Here is a 20,019-nt window from a genome sequence, read left to right as displayed (position 1 = left end):
GCAAAGTTCTAAAGGAAGGGAGAGATGTGGAACAATTCTAACAAGCAAGACGTATATAGTTTGGCATTTCAGAAATCAATCTTAAAGTCAAGATTATTCCCTTAAGAAAGAAAAAAAAGATATGAGTCTAAGTGAGAGAAGACTATGGAAAAGACGCAAACCCACAGTTCATATTTACCTAATTAGGAGTGAGAAACTAACCCTGGCCACGGGTCAGTTTGGAAAAGACGGGGACAAGGACCCTCAAGGATTTGGACTCCCAGGATGCGAGTAGACACAGCCCAAGGACAGTCAGGACAGGATACCCCTCAGGTTTTGGATCAAGACTGGGCCTCCCAGGGTACGACCAACACCCACAGCTTCGGACAGCAACGCCTGCGTAACCCCTCTCCTGCAAGTAATCCGCCAGCAACCCCGATTTGGTTTTCGAATTTCCCAGCAAAGTGCTTCGCCAGCACTTAGGATTATTTCCACCCCTTAGGAGTTTGTGGAAAGTACGGACAGAGTGCTCCGCAGCACTTTGGATTGAGCACCTATAGAGTTCGTAGGGTCAGTGACAGGTCTGCTACTCGGACAAGTCGGACAATTTTCCTAAGCTAAACTAGGGCAGTTATACTGTTTTGGGGTCCCTCAGACCACCCACTAATGTTGCAAGTGACAGTTTCCCACATTATGATTGGTCAGGGGAGGTGGTGCGGTCATTACCACCTCCTAGAATTTGACTTTCCCATCCTAAATATTAAAATTTTCCTACCCGCCCCTTGGGTTCACGTTCCCATGCATAAGCATACAGCAGTACAGTAAAGTTCATAATAGGTAGCAACAGTATTGCTTCTTCCAAGGTGAGATTTGTTCTTCCCAGAGAGTTTCTCAGGCGCATTGTGCTTCAGGAGCCAGCTGGCTAGTTTCAGCTTCTGCGCAGTAGAGTTTTTTCCCTGGTCACATGTCGGAGCCCAGCAGAGCCTCAAGTATGGCTCCACTCCCGAATTTCCCAGCCCCAGAGACACGGTACATGAAAAGTAAGCGAGAACAAATTAAAATCACATATAAAATGATCACACTGTATACCATGATGAAATTCTAAACATCCCTTACTTTATAATAACTATAGCATTACTGTTTAGTGCGAAAAGACAGATAGGCTGAAGCAGCTGTAAGAGCACAGAGCGTGGTAAAAGACAAGCGGCCATGTTTACAGCAGTGCGCATGTGCAATAGACTCCCTCCAGAATGCGAGTGCGTCACATCACATGGGTATGACCGACGCATGCGCAGACTGAACTTCAGCGAAGCAGCCGTTTCTTTAGTGCAAGCTTCGTTAGTATGGGAAAGACATACAAGCAAGCATCCTAGGGACACCCGCGTGTTTGAAAAAAACGTTTAATAAATGACGAACAACTGGATTAATATGATTATACATTTAGGCAAGGTTCTTGTATGTGAGCAAGGCGCTTTACATGCGAATCCTTGCTTCATCAATCCCCTCTTTGATGATATTTACTATCATCACCACATAAAGGAAACAGATGCCAACTTTTTCTCATTCATCCACATCACTCATTTGGATTTCAACAAACTTATTGTTGAGTTTTCTTTCAGCTTCTCTATGAGAGTGGTGATTGTTCACCTTTTTGTAGACTTCATTCCTTAATTCTTCTAATTCTAGTTCATCAATATTTCTCTTCACCCCCCTCTTATTTACTGTATATTTCTTTTTGGATTTCTGGCATTTGCAGCAAATGAAAATGATCAATACAACTACGCCTATTACAACTATTGGCATCAGTATTTTCCACAAAATATTTCTACCTAGGTTAGTAAACCAACTACCTATAGAGGAGAGACCTCCAGTCAGTCTCGTCCAGGCACTGTCAACCTCCAATGGTTTGAGTTCTTTTTCCAAATTAGTTATGTTCTTCACATATTGTTTTAATTCGATACTTTTATCAGGAATGTAAGTGCAACAATGTTGCGCTTTCAACATTCTACAGACTCCGCCCTCTTTTGCTAATAGGGTGTCAAGAGCAAGACGGTTTTGCAAAACCATTGATCTGATCGCAACCATTTCAGTATTGACCATCAGGAATCCAGCAGCAGTGTCCGTTGATAGCCGGTCCACTACTGTAGACAATTTGCAGATTCTATGAGTGTTCAGAACTACCCCCATTCCAGGTATCAGTGCACTAAAAATATCACCTATAATTTTGCCTACACTTTCACGTTTACTACGCACTAAGCCATTAGTCTCTTCATCGCTTCCAGCTGCATTATTCACATGATATATTTTCGGAAAAACAATGCCAAAGTAGCAGCTTCCATACCAGTGATCCGGCAATTTGAAATAAGCCTTGTTCCCACATATATAATATATTCCGGGAAACACAGGTTCTGACCCATTTTTGAAACCCCAACCTCCAATTACCTTGTAATTATGTTCACACTCGCTGGAACCGATGAATACATTGTTATAGTACTCTGTCTTTTCCCTATGGATACAAAGTTTACCCTTTCGTTCAAAATCCAACAACAAGGCAGGATTAGCTTCGCCTTGCGAGGTGTTATCCATGTGCTCAGCCCACCTAGGGACTCTATCCTTTTCGTCATTTGCTTTCTTCTGAAACTTTTCCCTCCTTCTGTCTGCCATTTTTAAGAACATCTTTTCCTGCTCTTGTAGAGAACAGGTCAGATTAGCTTGTCTTGCTTCATCTAAATCTATGTTGCCTATAGTCAGAAAATATTCTCCCATATAACGGGTCACGTCACTTTTAATATGTACAAGGTTCAGGTGTCCTCTAATAGGAAGCTCAGAAAATACTACGTCAGCATTTGAATAATAGTACTGTAAAGTGCTCCTATAAAACAAGCTAGCTAATATACTACAGGAAATTCCATAGGTTAAAGGTAGATGGTGATATGTAACGCCTTCAGCCACTGAGGTAGGTAGCTTCATGCAGACATAATAGTCCTCTATTTCCATAGCTTCTACATAATGCACTAACAAGTTAGCAAAAATATTCAAATGTGTCCTGTTTCTCATTTTGTGAAAGTGTAGTCCATCCTCATCTGATGCTTCTAAATTAGGTCGTGTGTGTGTCAGACTTACTTGTTTGTCACGTCTTTCTAAGCTTCGTGGTGTCTCTGCAGTCTGTACAGCCCCTACGTCTACTGCTTCTGGTTCAGTAGGGGACAAGTTAGGATTTTTATTTATCATAAAAGGTAGAAAAACCGTTAGTCCTATCCACATTACTATTAGCATTGCTATACTACACAAGCATATCTTACAGCAAGTTTTAAGACACCCACATCTGGATCTTCCAGAGACATTCGGATCAGACATTTTTAGCTTACAGGTGGCTTTTGCTACCCCTCTTCGTTTCTTTGTACCAGAGGCTCACTTCGGGGCTTTTTCAAGGAGGGTCTTCGTCAGAACTCCGATCAGCGATGGACTCTTCGTCACTGTTGCCACTGTGGTGGGGCTCGTCAATTTCCTCCAACACAAAGTAAGTCCATTCAGGGCTCCGATACAGTCGGTTCTGTTTCTTTACTCTGTCGCTCTTTCTTAGCGATTTGCCTTGGGCTGCCTTTCTTTCACTTTCATCCCTTTTTCGGTCTTTCAGTTTTTCTTCGACTGTCTTTAGTCTGAGCCTCAGTCTCTTGACGTATCGGGGTGCACTTCTGCCTCCGTGCCTCCCAGTAGTTGAGGAAACTTGGCCTTCTTCGTGCACTCTCTTTTCTTTTTGTTGTGGCACCTCTGTTTCCCTGCCTGTCTGACTAGTTCCAGGTCTTTCATCTATTTCTTCTGCCTGGTCCCTAATCTGACCCTGCTCAGATTCAAATCGTACTTGCTTTTTATTTTTAGTTGCTTTTATTTCGGTTGTCTGAGCACGTTGGTCTATTTCTATCTGTTCCTGTTCATGCTCTTCGATCTCTTCGTTTTCTTCTGCATGAACGTCAGCTCTAATTATTATCTGTCCCTCTCCAGTCTCCGGAGTCTCAGGAGGAGTTTCGATGTCTTGATCTGACCCTACTTGGCCTACTTCCTGATCAGGTGTGATGTGGTTCTCGTTGACCTGACCTTCTTCCTCTATTTCTAGCTCACCTGGACTATCCCACTCACTGTCTAAGTAGGAATATTTCCTGGTTCGTATTGGGTCATGAACCTGGTCGTCGGCGGGGAACCATTCAACGTCTCGACTTGTGCTCGGCAGTTCGATGTCAGCTAGCTCCGAACTTTCCTCCTCGGAAGCCTCTTCAACTGCGCTGCCTTCAGCTCCAGTCGCGTTTTCTCCAGTTACCCGCTTTGTGTGGCTGGCGTGGATCCACTTCGGTACACCAGCACACTTTACAGCAGTTGTAGTGACGAGGATCACTTGTCGTGGCTTTCCCCACCTTGGTTTCAGGCAACTGCTCCGGGTGTGTTTCTTTAACGCCACCCAATCTCCTGGTTGCAGTTTATGTGCTGGAGTCTTTGGCCACTCGTCAGCTGTCTCTCCAATCTGCTGAGAGAGAGAACGCACTTGGTCACCCAGCTGCTTGCAGTATTCTAATACCATATCATCAGAAATGCTTAGCAGTTTGTGTCCGGGTACCCATGCCTGTCGCATCACTCTTCCCATTAACACTTCATGGGGACTTAGGCCAGTTTTTCTGTTCGGGATACTTCTCAAACTCATCAGCACAAGGGGTAAAGCCTCTATCCAGTTCATCTTTGTGGAGTCACACATTTTGGCCAATCTGGATTTCAGGGTGCCATTTATTTGCTCCACTACCCCAGAAGCCTCTGGACGGTAGGCACAATGCAGTCTTTGCTTCATTTTGAATGCTTTACAGAGTTCTTCTAGGACATCGTTGGCAAAATGCCCACCTTGGTCCGTTTCGATTGTCTCGGGAATTCCGTACCTAGGTATCAACTCCCTGAGCAATAACTTGGCTGTAGTTAGGGCATCATTTTTCTTTGCGGGATACGCTTCCACCCACCGGGAGAATAGACAAACTATGACTAAGATATATCTATACCCTTGACACCTAGGCATTGTTATAAAGTCTGCCTGCATTCTGACAAAGGGACCTACTGCCTTTCCGATAGTACTCTGTTCTACCACAGTCCTTTTTCCTGCATTGAATTGCTGGCACACTAGGCACCTCTGGCAAAGCCTTTCCGCCTAGTTCCTGAATCCTGAATTACAGAACACCTTGTCAAACACTCGACACATTGCGTCCCTTCCCATATGTGTTGGTTCATGTATCATTCTGACCATGGGGTCTATCAGGCTGTCAGGCAATACAGGCACCCCAGTCGAGTTTACCACCACACCATCATCTCTCAATTTGCATCCATCTGCTGCCCACCTGCCTTTTTCTTGCCTGTCTGTTGCCTGTTGCAAATCCTTTAATTCTTCCCACGTTGACACATTCTCAAACAACATAAGTTGGCAGCTGGTTCCACCCCACAACGCAATTTGGAGGGACATTTGGTATCGGGCACAAAATTGGGCAATTTGGTCAGCGTACCTATTACCGGCGGTCACATCATCATTCCCAGATTTGTGAGCCGCGCACTTGACCACAGCCAATTCTTTGGGCAATTGGATAGCTTCCAGTAAGTTATGCACCACCTTTCCATTTCTGATAGGGGTGCCTGAGGAAGTCATGAATTCTCTTTGCAACCACAATTGGCCGAAGTCATGAACAACCCCGTAACATTACTGGCTGTCGGTGTAAACAGTTATTCTCTTGTTCTTACCCCTCTTACATGCTCTGGTTAACGCGATGAGCTCTACCACTTGTGCAGATTTCACCTCGCACAGGTAAGATGCTTCCAGAGTGTGCGTCAATGTGACCACAGCATAGGCAGCACACAGTCCTCCACTTTCATGTCTTAAACACGAGCCATCCACAAAGATGGTAAGATCTCCATCTAGTAAAGCTATCTCCCGGATGTCCGGACGGGGCTTAGTACTGAACTCAGTTAAATCGATGCAATTATGTTCCCCTCCCTCTTCAATTTCTACATCCAGAGGAACAGGTAACAGTGTCGCAGGGTTTAGGACATTGCACCGGGAAATGGTTACATTTTCAGCACCAATCAAAATTCTCTCATACTTAGTCAGCCGACTAGGTGTGAGGTACTGGGTCTTAGTTCTTGTCAGTAGGATTACAACAGAATGAGGAACATATACAGTGACGTGATGTCCCATGACAATGTTCTCACTCTGTTCCAGACTGACGCAAGTAGCAGCCACTGCTTTCAGGCATCCAGGTAATCCAGGAGCCACCGGATCTAGGGTGGCCGAAAAATAGGCCACTGGTCGTCTAACTAATCCGTGCTCCTGGGTCAGGACTGAAAGAGCACAATTCTCTCTCGTGTCACAGAATAGCTCAAAGGGCTTACTGTAATCAGGCATACCCAATGCAGGAGCGGTACATAGACAGTTTCTCAGAGTTACCCAAGCGTTCATGCTTTCACTGTCCCAACTGACGGGGTCTTCTACTCCCTTCTTGGTCATTTTTATCAGGGGTTTTGCTAGAGCCACAAATCCTACAATCCATTGTCTGCAGTAACCCACAACTCCTAAGAACATTCTCACCTCTTTCTGTGTTCTGGGCAGTTCCATTGCTTTAATTATTTTGATTCTTTCTGTAGTAACTTTCCTGATTCCTTTTTCTATCTGGTGCCCCAGATACTTCACTGAGTTCTTACAAAATTGTAACTTGTCAGGTGACACTTTATGTCCTCCTTTTCCTAGGTGATTCAGCAAGGCAATTGTGTCTGTGACACAGTCCGTCTGGGTTTTAGATGCCACTAACAGGTCATCTATGTACTGTACCAAAACAGACTCTCTTGGCAGCACTAGGGTTTCAAGGCACTTTTTTAGTATCTGGTTGAAAATCGATGGACTTTCGGTGTACCCCTGGGGGACACGATTCCAGACATAGATATGACTGTCAAATTCAAAACTAAAAAGGAACTTGCTTTCTGGATGCAATGGGATGGAAAAGAATGCATGGCACAGGTCGATGACAGTGAACCATTCTGCATTCCAGGGAATCTGATATAGTATCACTGCAGGGTTAGGCACCACAGGACAGCAAGGCACAACAATCTGGTTTACCTTGCGCAAATCTTGCACTACCCGGTATTTCCCACTAGGCTTTTTGATCCCAATGATAGGTGAATTACAGGGACTGCTCATCACTTCCTCTATTATTTCTGCTTCGAGCAGCCTGGTAATCTCAGTCGCTACTCCTGCTTTTACTTCTGCACCCATTTTGTACTGTCTCGTTTTGGGGTATACAGCATTTGTTTTTATTGCTATTTTAACTGGGTCCACATTTGCCATTAAGCCTACATCTTTTCCTGTGAAATCCCATACTTCTGGAACTACTCTTAATTGGAGCTCTTCAGGTAAATCCTCAACTGTTAAAGGTTTGATATCAGAATCTTGTCTGACCAACATCAGCTTGTACAAACCATCTTCATCGGGGGTCTGAATTTCGACGCCCTTTGGTGTGCAATAGATGGTACAATGCATCTTGCACAACAAATCCCGTCCTAGCAGGTTCACAGGACTGGAATCACAGACCACAAATCTGTGCATTTCTTTGAAATTTCCTATAGAAACTTCCATTGGTTCCGTTACTGGAGTACTTATTATTTGATTGGAGACACCCACTACTTGGATCGCTTCTCCCGAGAGGGGTAGGTTAGGAACATCCACTGTTCTTACAGTAGATCTGGTAGCACCAGTGTCCAACAGAAAGGTGACGTCTTTTCTTTCAACCTTTCCTTCAATGTATGGTCCAGTCTGGTCTACCGGTAAGGAGGCGCCAAGCACGCACTCCTCGTCCTCCCCTCTCAGGCCCCGTCAATCTTGATCTTCACGGAGGAAGGTATCATTTAACAAATACTGTGGGATGATGGCATCTCTTTCATTCTCGATTTCCCATACTTCCGCCCTCTCATTCTGCTGACCCTGATTCTTAAAATTTTGTCTAGGAGCGCGAGGTACTGGAGGTAATTTTACCTGTTGCTGGTTCTTTCTTGTCCCCTCTTTCGGCACCTGTGGATTTAAACCATTTACAGGGGCATTACCGGCCTGCAGGTGTGGACACTCGTCTCTCCAATGCCCTATCTGGCCGCACCCATGGCAAGGAAACTTCTTCATGGCCTCTTCCCGACTCATTTTAGCTCGGGGTTTTCCTCCTCCCCCAGCAGTGGCATTCTGAGCATTATTACTAGAAGTCAATTTACTTAACTGCTTTTCCTGCTGTTCAGCTAATTTCACCTGTGCCCACATTACCTTTTCTTTGAGAGCCTTCTTTTTATTTTCGATTTCATCTTCGCAGTATTTTGCATACTTCAGGACATCATCTATGGGTTTTCCCTGCCAACTGATTTTATTATCTCGAATCCATTGTGATATTTCAGGTCTTAATCCTAGCACAAATCTGTAACTGAAATGGGTCATGTCTTTCATGTCTACATTATCGATTCCACTGTAAGTCTTGAATACTTGTAGTAACCTTTCATAAAAGGAATGTACAGTTTCATCACGTTCTTGGGTGGTTCTGTCTATTCTGGTCCAATCTGTCTCCTTTGCGGGCACCTTTTTCTTGAGGTACTGTATGACCTGGTCATATTTCCTCATTACATCAGGTGAGGGAGCTCCTGTTTTCTCATCTCTGGGATATTCATCATTAGGCCAATCAATTTCTATTTTACATTCGGTCCATAGGTCTACAGGGACCACAATGTCGAAAAACCCATCTAGGTCTTTCAAGAGACATTTCTGAACTTTTATGAAGCATTCTACCTGCCTGTACCAATCAACTGGTTTCTCCCGTAATTTCGGGAAGTCATTAGTAAATGACACAATATCCTGTCGGGACCAAGGGACGTGTACATATTTTCCTCCTGGGACCTCTCTCATGGGGCACAATTTTTCTGTCGGCTTTACTTCTTTCAACACGAATTCTGAAGCCTGAGACTTAGCCCTGCTGTCTTCCTTTTTCTTTGCCCACCGGGTTCTCCATTTCCCCACCTCTCCCCACTTCTGCAAGAGCTTCAACAATTCCTTTATCTGGATCTGTTTTCCCACTACATTCAAGCTTTCTAAATCTTTGTCTGAAAAGTCTACTCTGTATGGTTTCTGAAGTATTTTGGAGCGACTAACATCGATTCCCATTTCTGTGGCTGTATCCATTATCCTTTCATGGAGCAACCTAGCGTTTCGGGTAAGGTTTTTACTGATGAACAGTAACTCTTCTTCACTGAAAGAGTTCAGGCGTTCCACTCCCACACTTCCAGCCATCATCTCTTCTATTTCTATTCTCAATTTATATATCTCTAATGCTTTCGGTTGGGGAGTGGCCTCCTTCTCCAGCTCCTTGGTCCATCTGTCTAATTCTTCTGGGGATACTACGGTGGCACTCCTAACCCCAGATGCACCTTCAATCAACACCTCTTTTGGTCTAATCTGACTTCTTGCCCCCGACATACTAGTCCTAGGCTCTCTAATGGGCAAGTCCATCAGGACCACAGATTCACATTCACTCTCTTGATCATCATCTACGAATACTTCCTTCCTCGGGGGAGGGATGCTAGGAGTAGGCAGTATTGGGGAGATAACAGGAGGACGAGGACTAGCCATGTCATCTCTATACAGTGGAATAGCTGGACCAATAGTTACTGGAATAGTCAGGGAATCAGGATGGGGATGTATCTGGGCAATGGTTCGAACTAAATCATCTCGCTGTCTAGCCAGGGCTTCTTTTTCCTTTTCTCGTAAAGCCTTTTCTGCAGAGTGGTCATGCAATACCTGAGGTACTAAGGGAGGAAAAATACTGGGAGCAGTCGGAGTGACCAACCGAGGTGGATCTTCTCCGAACGGCTGATAATTTGGGACCGTACATTTTGGTCTGCAAAACCCATCCCCATTACTGGTTTTACTGTCTGTACCCGTTCCATCTGTATCACTATCCCTCCGACATCTGGGATACTTCGAAAAAGGGTTTGGAGAATGCACAGGTTCTGATTCTGCAACATAGGGAGGTGGATTTTTCATTAACAGATCTTCTAGGTGCTCATCCTCTGAGTCCCCCACGGGCATTAAATGATGGGTCTTTTCTTTACTTTTTCCTTTCCCCTCTTCTAACACCCCCATCATTGGGAACAGTCCTTCAGTCATCATGGTTTGCCTCCACTGTTTCATTTTCTGCTCTTTGGTCTGTGCTTGAACCCTCGGATACCATTTACTTACTCCCTTGTCCATCCGGGGTCTATCTCGCTCTAGAGCCTCAATCTCCCATTCCTCCAAGGCTTCGTACTGGGTCAACCTAGGTCTAGGATGTAATTCATTCATGCGGGTCCTTAAGTTAAACAGAATCCGACCATTAAATGTACCTTCAACAGGGAAGGCTAGGACTCCGTCATCTGCGGTATACTTTGCCCAGTTTTCTAACCATACACAGGTATGGTACCCTTTATCAAACATCATGAAAGAGGCTGGAGTATTCGGCGGGGGAATGAGCACGCCTTCCCTCGTTCTAATGGCTTGTCAGTTTTAAAAAAATTCTTTATTTTATCAGTAAATGACATTTTCCTTTTTATTCCATACATCATGTGCGGTCTACCTCATATAAGCTGATCCTTATGAAATCCTAGGTATTTTGGATTCGGTATGAAATCTGAATACCACATGCAACTTTCCAGACTCGCTTCTAACTCGGCCTGATTAATTTTGTTTACCTTTGTGCTTCCAATGCTAGCGCGACTTTTATTTCGTAATACCCAATCAACTCAGAGAACACAAAAGATCCTTAACCAATGGGTGCGCGGCCTTTCCGCAAGACGGAGTCTCACGCTTCGGCACTCACCCCTCCTTCACAAATTCAGCTTCACTACACACCCGCTGTTTTGACCAATACCAGCGCGGCACGGAGTGACGTCAGAGCAGCTTTCCGCCCGACTCCCTCCTTCACAAGATAACGGAAACTTTTTACTCTCCCTAAAGTGCGAATGCAAATCTTAGTCAACAACACGCAACGTTTGCCACTATGTCTGAGTGTTCTAAAGAGATAAAAGAATTTTCTCTCACTGCTAGTAAACCACTTCTGTCTACTTTTCATTCACTCCGGATAGACTTCTTTGCCTAACCTTTTACATACGTAAAATAGAACCTGTTATTCCCCTGACTTATCCACTTCTTCCTGGGATATATACTAAGTCAGGCTTTCACCAGCGGACTAATTTACTTACCATTCAAGCTTCGGAGACCCTACTACTTCTTCCGTATGCGACCCTTACTAGGTGATGTCGCAAGGAAAGTTTTATAAAGGACTCGTAGCTATCATTTACTTCAGATGCAAAAAAAGGTCCTAATTAGTGCTTCCAGTTATTCCTAACCCTGCACTAATGACTCAAAACCAGTGACTTCAACAGCTAACCGGATTCTGCTCACCGTTAGCTAAATACTTCCCCGGGGATTCGGACTACACTGAACATTTACAAACAATTTTTCTGTTAATATTACACACACACTAATAGCAGCAATGCAATATTCATATACATAGACATATATATCCTAAAATTTTCAAAATCTTTAAATCAATGTAATAATAAAAAAATATCAGCAGCATAGAAATTTCAGCAGCACATTTTATTTTCACGGTTTATTTATCAGTTATCCTGTCTACCTAATCTAACTAGTCCAAACCATCCTCTGGTTACCAGAAAATTACTGATAGAGCGCGCAGTCCACCCGGGTCACCGAGATTACCAATTTCTTACACGCACTGGGCCCTGGCGTGCAAATTCAGATATAACAATGACATTTGGGTGAACCGGGTGAAGATTACCTTTTTCCTTCTCCCCCTGCACGCTGCTATGAGCAATTAAAGTTTGGTTTCACCTCTGCTTACCATGTACCCGACTTACCACAGGCACATTACTTATAACAGATCTGGAGCTATCAGGGAAATAGTAGACAGGGCCTAGAAAAATACTCTTTATAAATCAGTACATACTTATCCACAATCTCTGTAAAATGACCACAGACACCTAATGATGTTAAAAGTTTTATATAGAATTTCAAAGAAAATAAGACAAGGCAATAAGTGATATGCAGAATAATACGTCAATCATCAGTATCAAAACCACTAAGTAACTATGAATTAAACTTAGGACCATTTGAGTATATGGGAAGACTAAAGGTAGGAATTTAGAACAGAGCTAGTCACTGCAACTTTATACTAGGACATAGGACATGGATGGGACCTAGAACATGTACTTAACCTACGTTCTTTAGACTATTCTTGCTAAGTTCACCGCAATCATACTAAAGGAAGGGGAAAAAATTGGAACATACTAATAAATTCGACAATTCAGCAAAGTTCTAAAGGAAGGGAGAGATGTGGAACAATTCTAACAAGCAAGACGTATATAGTTTGGCATTTCAGAAATCAATCTCAAAGTCAAGATTATTCCCTTAAGAAAGAATAAAAAGATATGAGTCTAAGTGAGAGAAGACTATGGAAAAGACGCAAACCCACAGTTCATATTTACCTAATTAGGAGTGAGAAACTAACCCTGGCCACGGGTCAGTTTGGAAAAGACGGGGACAAGGACCCTCAAGGATTTGGACTCCCAGGATGCGAGTAGACACAGCCCAAGGACAGTCAGGACAGGATACCCCTCAGGTTTTGGATCAAGACTGGGCCTCCCAGGGTACGACCAACACCCACAGCTTCGGACAGCAACGCCTGCGTTACCCCTCTCCTGCAAGTAATCCGCCAGCAACCCCGATTGGGTTTTCAAATTTCCCAGCAAAGTGCTTCACCAGCACTTAGGATTATTTCCACCCCTTAGGAGTTTGTGGAAAGTACGGACAGAGTGCTCCGCAGCACTTTGGATTGAGCACCTATAGAGTTTGTAGGGTCAGTGACAGGTCTGCTACTCGGACAAGTCGGACAATTTTCCTAAGCTAAACTAGGGCAGTTATACTGTTTTGGGGTCCCTCAGACCACCCACTAATGTTGCAAGTGACAGTTTCCCACATTATGATTGGTCAGGGGAGGTGGTGCGGTCATTACCACCTCCTAGAATTCGACTTTCCCATCCTAAATATTAAAATTTTCCTACCCGCCCCTTGGGTTCACATTCCCATGCATAAGCATACAGCAGTACAGTAAAGTTCATAATATGTAGCAACAGTATTGCTTCTTCCAAGGTGAGATTTGTTCTTCCCAGAGAGTTTCTCAGGCGCATTGTGCTTCAGGAGCCAGCTGGCTAGTTTCAGCTTCTGCGCAGTAGAGTTTTTTCCCTGGTCACATGTCGGAGCCCAGCAGAGCCTCAAGTATGGCTCCACTCCCGAATTTCCCAGCCCCAGAGACGCAGTACATGAAAAGTAAGCGAGAACAAATTAAAATCACATATAAAATGATCACACTGTATACCATGATGAAATTCTAAACATCCCTTACTTTATAATAACTATAGCATTACTGTTTAGTGCGAAAAGACAGATAGGCTGAAGCAGCTGTAAGAGCACAGAGCGTGGTAAAAGACAAGCGGCCATGTTTACAGCAGTGCGCATGTGCAATAGACTCCCTCCAGAATGCGAGTGCGTCACATCACATGGGTATGACCGACGCATGCGCAGACTGAACTTCAGCGAAGCAGCCGTTTCTTTAGTGCAAGCTTCGTTAGTATGGGAAAGACATACAAGCAAGCATCCTAGGGACACCCGCGTGTTTGAAAAAAACGTTTAATAAATGACGAACAACTGGATTAATATGATTATACATTTAGGCAAGGTTCTTGTATGTGAGCAAGGCGCTTTACATGCGAATCCTTGCTTCATCAGTCGCACCTCTATTTCACAGTGAAAACTGGCCCTTTTCTGGCAAAGTGTCTACCTGTAGTTTTTTAACCCTAGCTCTGCCGGCACCTACGGAAACCTAGCAAACCTATACATTTTTGAAAACTAGACACCCTGGGGAACTCAGGATGGGGTGACTCGACTGCCTCCCACCAGGTTCTGTGACCCAGAATGCCTTGCAAACCTACAAAATTGGGGGTTTGCAGCAACAAAAGGAAACAACCTGAGCTGGAGCGTGGTGAATCTCAACACATCTCCAGGTATTTTCCCCAACCAGTAGTTGAAAAGGGGAGGGCGGTGTTATCAAGTAGGAATAGGGCTGGTCTTTCAATAGGTCAGAGCTATATTGCATAACAGAAGCCCAGAAGTACAGAGTGATATTAGGGAAGGCCCAGCCGCCCCTATCGTTTGGCAGGCATAATTGTCTGAGGGCCCTCCTAGGTTGAGAATATGCCCAGATGAATTGTGTATAGAATTGCTGTAATTTCGTAAGGGTGGCTTTGTTGAATTCTAGGGGGATCGTACAGAAAAAGTAAAACAATTTAGGAAAAAAAGTCATTTTAATGACGTTGCACCTGCCAACTAGAGTGAGATGCAAGTTGTCAATTTGTTTCAGAGCTTTTTTGGTTTGTGTTGAGAGCGGTAGTAAATTAAAGGGGACGATTTCGTCCAGATTAGAGGATACATGGACAGCTAGGTATTTGGCTTTAGAAACTATTCTGTGATCAGTCCAGGAGATTTGACTGTTAGTTATTATCTGTGTTTTGTTTTTGTTGAGGGTGTAGCCAGACATTTTGCCGAATTTGCTAGCTTCTAATTCCAGACCTGTTATGGCGCTTAGTGAGTCTGGAGAGTTTTTGGCCAAATCGTCTGCGTAAGGAAGAATTTTAGTGGAGCAGCCTTGGAAGTCAACTGGTAGGATGAATTGGCTATTTTCAATATGTTTAATGAAGGGGTCTAAATAGAGAGCAAAAAGCAGAGGGGAACAAGGGTACCCTTGCTTTGTGCCACGGGATATCTTAAATGGTTTAGTGAGTTGGCCGTTTATAGTGACGCAAGCGGTAGGATTTAAGTATAGCGATTGTACAGCATGGATCAGGTTTTCCCCAAAACCCATCCTGTCCATGACCGACCACAGGTATTTCCAGGCAACCCGGTCAAAGGCCTTTTCGGCGTCCAGTAGTATTAACGACAGGGGGTCCCCTGCTACCTGTGCCGCGTCAAACAAAGTAATGACTCTTCTGACTTGTTCCGTTGTTCCTATTTTTGGGATGAACCTGTGTTGGTATTTGGAGACAAGGGATCCCACGACTTTGGAGATGCGGTTTGCCAGGATTTTAGAGAAAAGTTTGGAGTCGGTGTTAATGAGTGTTATGGGTCGGTATGAGCTCATGTCAAGGGTAGATTTGCCTTTTTTAGGGAAGATTGCAATCCTGGAGTTAGACCATGACGGAGGAGGCGTGCTCCCATTGAAAATGGATGTCATTAAATCAGTTATTAATCTTTGGAGATAAGGTCTTATAGAACTCTATTGGGATACAGTCTACCCCAGCCGCCTTCCCATCAGGAAGAGAGTTCAGAGAAGCCAGAATCTCTTCCCAGGTGGGAGTTAAATCTAGGGCCTCACTAGAGTCAGTAGTGAGCGTTTGTAGGTTAGCCACCGTAAGGTATCTATTTATGTCAGCCTTAAGGGAGCCCGCCAGATCATTATTCTCCTCTGAGTAGAGATTAGCATAATACTCCTGAAAACCCTCTCTTATTCGCTCAGAGTCATTGGTCTCTTCTCCTGAGTGGAGCTTAATTGCATGTATCTCATTATGGGAGACCTGCTTTCACGTCCTTACTGCCAGATGGTGTCCAATGCGATCACTGCACTCGTAACTTTTTTGCTGCATGCTAGTCCATTTAGATGCTGCTTTTTCAGTAAATATGGCTCCTATCTTTGCCCTAGCAAGGACCACCTCATCTTGAATACTCTCTATATTTAGCCCTAGTTGAATGGCTTGGGTTAACTTAAGTTTAGCCTCCTTAAGCTTTCCCTGGAGGTCAGTCATAATAAGCCTCTCTTTCTTGTTTCTTCCTGCTGAAAAGCCAAGTGTTTCTCCCCGGATGCCAGCTTTTAGTGTGTCCCAGACTATTGGCAGTGAAGCGGACACTAGGTTGGTATCTTGGAAGTCCTGTAACCGGGCCCGCATATGCGTTTGATACAGTGGGTCCTGGAGTAGCGCTTTCTCGAAGTTCCAGGAGGAGAGCGTTCTTGGTTTTCCCAGCCCCCTTATGCTAAGAATAAGGGGATTATGATCAGACAGGAAGCGTGGGCTAATCTCGATGGTGCTGTTGCTAAGAAGTACAGAGGAAATAAAGAGGTAGTCTAGCCTAACCAAAGTGCGATGACGCGCCGAAAAGAAAGTGTGGCCGGACAGTGAGGGATGTAGGCAAGCCCAGACATCTTTCAGCCCGTGTATTGTTACCAGATTACTCAGTGCCTGGAATACCAGTGTTTTCCTGCCTGTATACCGCCAGTTGTTGTCAGTAGCCCAATTGCTGGGCAAGTGTAAATTGAGGTCTCCACAGAGAATAATAGGGGTAGGCCAGTGGGCTAGTTCACCTGAGATGTAGTTAATAATTCCTGGGCCATCAATATTGCTGCCATAGATCGAACACAATGTGAAGGGAATACTGCCGGGGAGAAAGCAGTCAGATATGACCCACCTCCCCAATGTGTCTGCTTTAAGCCGGGGAGTGTTGAGAGGAAGTCTTTTTTCTGTGAGAGTAGCCACCCCTCTAGTTTTGGAGCCGTGAGTGGTTGTCCCCAGAACTTTAAACCCCGGGGAGTCCAGCAGTGTTTCTGCGCGTCTTCATTGTGGGTCTCTTGAAGACAATAAATATCCCTCCTCAAGGTTCTAAGCCCCTGGGCAGTTTTTTGCCATTTAGAATGATCGTTCAGTCCCCAGATATTCACACATACAATTCTTAATGTATCCGCATTAGCCATGGTAAAGGATATATAGGGGCTTTCCGTGTCTTCTATACCATATATAGAAGAACCTGAGAGCAATTTTCGCAAAAAGAACAATACAGTCATTTAGCATATGCATGTGCAAGTGTAATACAAAAGTGAAAAGAAATTGCATATAGTTTCTGTACCCCATTTCCCCTAAAGAAGATAGAGCTGCACCCCCCCCCCTTCTTGAGCAATCAGGGAAACCCTGAATGCTGGAAGTCTGCAAGAGTCCTGGCCGTCTGCCACGCCGGAATGAGTCCACAAGAAACCTTAGTCCCGCTTTTGTGTTTCTCTCTCTAAGTGTTTCTAAGTGTCTCAATCTCCACAACAATATGAGCAATAAACTTAAACAAGATCAGAAAAGTGCAAAAAAAAGAGAGAGAAAAAAGAAGAAGAAACAAAGAAGCCAGAGGACACAGCACAAAGCAAGTATTTATCAAGCGTCCCTAGGTCATCGGTTGTTGTCTCTGGTTTTTGTCTCAGATAAGTATTCCCCAGCTTTTATTTCCGACAGGAAGATCTTAGTGGTTCCTTTATAGATGACTTTCAGTCTAGCAGGGTTCATCAGGTAAACGTCAGCGCCTTGCTGCTGGAATGGTAAGATTAATTGTCTTAGACGCCGTCTTCGTTCAACAGTTTGGTGGCAAAAGTCTAGCTTTGAAAAAAAAGGTTATACCATTAGCGCCTTTTTTTGAGTTGAACCGAGCTTTGTCATAGATCATCTCCCGTAGGAGAAAGTTTCCAAAATATACAAGGAATGCTCTCGGGTGTCCTCCAGGATTGTGTCGCTTTAGATGGAAGGGGAAGCGATGAGCCCTCTGTACCTCGTAGTTCCAGTCCCAGCTATTCTCTTCAGGAAAAGACTCCTCTAACAGCTTGACGATGAAGCGCCTTCGGTCGTCTCCCTCTTTCCCTTCGGGGATACCCAGGAGGCGCAGATTGTTTCAGCACTGACGATTCTCTTGATCCTCCATTTTGGTCATGAAGTCAACCATGCAAGCAGAGTTAGATTCTCCCAACTGTTTTTCAGCTAGGTTTTCAGTCTCTAGGTGTTCGGTGCGTGCCTCTACCATAGTTACGCGATCACTGATCTCGGAGCAGCTTTTATTTAGACGTCTTAGCCCACCTTGTACTTTTTTGGCTGCATCTTTAGCGACCCGATTGTCTATTCTGACCTCTTCCTGGAACTCCTTAATAGAGGCTAAAATGGAGGCAAGCGAGGGTTCTGGCGGCTCAGGCAGTAGATTTTTTAAGCTCCCCCACTGGGTAGAATTGAGGTCCTCTTCCTCGGCTAGGTAAGACATTTGGGAATTGGAGTAGTTCCACTTTATTTGGCTCCGTCGTTTATTCCTGCAGCTGGGTTTCTTAGGCCTCTGGACAGTATCTGTGTCTTTATGGGAAACTTCACAGTCACCCTCGCTGGCTCCACCAGTCAGATCCGTTGCCTCCTCGCTAGACGAGAGGGTGCCATCGGAGACAGAGTAAAAGTCCTCCAGGAGTCCAGGGAGTTTGAACAGTGGAAGGCACCACAAAATTTTGTATGGCTTTACTGATCTCCTTGGAGTTGTTTGGAGACAGGAGGTTAGGGGTGGACAGTGGTGTCTCGAGGGTGCAGTCGCTGGAGGGCTGTTCTAATGGAAAGGAGAGCTCCAGTGTTGCAGTAGTCGGGGCAGTCAAGGCCTGGGGGGATAGGGCCGGGGCCATAACAGAACAAGTCACTTCTTCTGGCAATTGTAGGGGTGTTATGCTGAGACTTTCTACTGGCACCGCCCCTTCTGCCTGAGGGATTTGATGTGGTTTGGGAATTGTGGACTTTTTTGACCCCAAAAATATCTTGGCGGGGAGGATGCTTAGTATCAATGTTTTTGAGGTCCTTGCCTCCGGTCCCCCCCCTAACCTCGCCACCGTCTTCCCCATGCCTTTTAGCCCGACACTAACCTCAGTTTTCAGGTTCGATGCACCTCCCTGGGCCCCTCCTGAGGTAGTGGCGCCGACAGCAGCAATCGCCGCATTCCTTGAGTTCTGCGCTTCACTCGTCGTGATAGGGGTTTTTGTTCTGGAGCCTTTCCGTGCTCCTCTGGTGTTCGTGCTGCTCATGATGCTGCTCCGATGCAGGTGCCTCTGAAGTGCTGAGCCTCTATGACCTCTCTCTGGGGGGGCCGTCGAAACAGCCATGAGGAGGAAGCAATTTGTGGACAGAGAACTTCTCAAAAGCCCTCGTGTCCGAAAGCCGGCAATTAAGAAGAAGAAAAATAGTAGCGTTTTAAATACTGCGCTATAAGTCCCCAAGTTGCCTGGGATAAAGGCTGTCACTGTCCAGCGCCTCCGGGGTCTCCTGTAGGTCAGACGACTTGGCAGGCGATTAAGCGTCTGAAGCGTCTGAACTCGCCTCGTTCTGCATCGCTCTGGCATCTGTCAGGCTGACGCAGTGCTACGCTTCTGGCGTGGACAGCCGAGCGGCAAAAGCTCACGCAGACTCCATCTTGCCCCACACTCCAGTGGTGTCTAGTTTCCAGACATGTATAGGTTAGGTAGGTTTCCCTTCATGGCGGCCGAGCCCCGGGCCAAAAACTCATGGGAACCCCCTTGCAATTCCAGGTTGGTTTGTGATGGGTAATGTTGATGATGCCTTGTTAGGTTTTGGGCCCTTGCCTGTTGCGGGTGCTAGAGCCACCCACGCACGGGAGGTACCATTGGTATCGGGAGACCGAGGGGAACACTTGGTGGGACGAAAGTTGTGTGAGCCCAGTGATGCCATGCTTACCCAAACAAAAATGTGTGAAAAAAAGTAATTTTTTTGCAAAAAATTGAGGTTTACAAGGCATTCAGGGTAAGATGACGTTGGAGGATCTGCGCAAGCCATACCTCCTTGGAAGACCCCGGATGTCTACTTTTCAGAAATGTGTAGGTTTGGTAGGTTTCCCTAGATGGCAGACCGAGGTGACCCCTGATGCAAAAGTAGGTGGTTTTAACATAGGCAATTTTACAGTCGCCTCACTATGTTTTGGGCCCTTGCCTGTTGCGGGTACTAGGGCCTCCCACACAAGTGAGGCACCATTTTTATTGGGAGACCTGGGGAAACAGTTGTGTGGGCCCAATTATGCCATGCTTTCTAACAATGTGTGAAAACTTCAAGCAA

The sequence above is a fragment of the Lissotriton vulgaris genome, chromosome 2_1, assembly GCF_964263255.1.
Source record: "Lissotriton vulgaris chromosome 2_1, aLisVul1.2, whole genome shotgun sequence".
Classification (NCBI taxonomy): Eukaryota; Metazoa; Chordata; class Amphibia; order Caudata; family Salamandridae; genus Lissotriton; species Lissotriton vulgaris.
The sequence above is the reverse complement of the archived record's forward strand: the minus strand, read 5'-3'. Positions refer to the sequence as shown.